The following is a 1,993-nucleotide window of genomic DNA, read 5'->3' on the forward strand; positions in this document are numbered from 1 at the left end:
AAAGGAGAAAGTGGGAGTTGGAGAGAATTCAGAGAATTAAGAACACTTGCGACTCCTGCAAGGAACCCAACCCAGTTTCCCAGTACCTAGTTTGGACAGCTGACAGTCATCTCTAACTCATGTGCCCATACACACTTATAACACCACACACACACACACACACACACACACACACACACACACACACACAGAGCAATGGGGCCTGCAGAGATGGCTCAGAAGTTGAGAGCACTTGCTGTTCTTCCAGAGGACTGAGTTCTTTTCCCCAGCAATCAAATGAGGTGTGTCTTTAGTTAGGGTTACCATGACCAAAAAACAAGTTGGAGAGGAAAGGGTTTATTTAGCTTACACTCCCATATTGCCGTTTATCATTGTAGGATGTCGGGACGGGAACTCACACAGGGCAAGAACCTGTAGGCAGAGCTGATGCAGAAGCCATGGAGGGATGCTGCTCACTGGCTTGCTCCCCCTGCTTTGCTTGGCCTGCCTTCCTATAGAACCCAGGACCAGCAGCCCAGGGATGGCACCAGACACAATGAGCTGGGACCTCCACCACTGATCAGGAACTAAGAAAATGCCTTGTAGTGGGTCTCATGAAGGCATTTCCTCAATCGAGGCACTTCCTCTGTTGACTCTAGCTTGTGTCAATTCGACGCAAAACCAGCCAGGACAGAGTGGCTCGAGACCATCTTCGACTACAGGAGATTTGACACTTCTGACCTGTGCAAACACCTGTACTTATGCACAGATCCCCACATTTAGATACAAACATTCCTTCACACAATCAAAAAGAATACAATATAAGCCAGGTGTAGAGGCACACACCTTTAATCCTAGCACTTGGGAGGCAGAGGCAGGTGGATTTCTGAGTTCAAGGCCAGCCTGATTCTCAGCGTGAATTCCAGAACAGCGAGAGCTACACAGAGAAACCCTGTCTTGAAAAACAAAGCAAAGCAAAACAAACAAAAAACAAACCAAAAAAGAAAAAAAGAAAAGAAAAGAAAAACTTACGGGCCAGCAAGAGGTTCAGTGGGTAGAGGCTCCTGCTATCAAGCTGACCATTTACACACATGTACACACAATAAAATAAATTTAAGTGTAAAAAAATTGGGGCCTAAAGAAAGATGGATCAAGCCGGGCGTGGTGGCGCACGCCTTTAATCCCAGCACTTGGGAGGCAGAGGCAGGCGGATTTCTGAGTTGGAGGCCAGCCTGGTCTACAAAGTGAGTTCCAGGATAGCCAAGGCTATACAGAGAAACCCTGTCTCAAAAAACCAAACCAAACAAACAAACAAAAAGTTAAGGAGCTTAGTTAGGCTGAGCAGTGAAAAGATGGATCAATGGTTAAGAGTATGTATTGCTTTATTGATTTTCAGGGGAAGTGAGCATGGTTTCCAGCACAGACACCTATTACTGTAGGCTCCAGAGATGTCCGATGTCCTCTGGTCTCTACAGGCACCTGTACTCACATGCACACACCCACACACAAGCACGTGTAATTAAAAATAAAAACAAAACAGGCGGGATGTGGTGGTCTCACACTCTTAATGCCAGTGCTTGGGAAGTAGAGACTGTTAGTTTATGGCCACCCTGGCTTGGGGGATGGCTCAATGGTTAACAGCACCAACTGCCCTTCTAAAGGTTCAATCCGGAGCCATCAGTAATCTACGTTGGGCTGGAGAGATGGCTCAGTGGTTAAGAGCATTGAGTGCTCTTCCTGAGGTCCTGAGTTCAATTCCCAGCAACCACATGGTGGCTCACAACCATCTGATGTCTGAAGACAGCTACAGTGTACTCATATACAAAACAAAAAACAAAAACTAGTAATAATAACTGTTACCCTGATCTACCTAGCCAGTGCTACATAGTAAGTCTCCGTTACAACGAATTAAGAACAAATGGAATGCTTTAAATTGTCTTTGATATTGAAAGTTGTTTCCTTAAATTTAATTTTTTATTTATCCACTTTACATCTGCTCACTGCCACCCTCCTG

Source organism: Mus pahari, chromosome 19 (genome assembly GCF_900095145.1).
Source record: "Mus pahari chromosome 19, PAHARI_EIJ_v1.1, whole genome shotgun sequence".
Classification (NCBI taxonomy): Eukaryota; Metazoa; Chordata; class Mammalia; order Rodentia; family Muridae; genus Mus; species Mus pahari.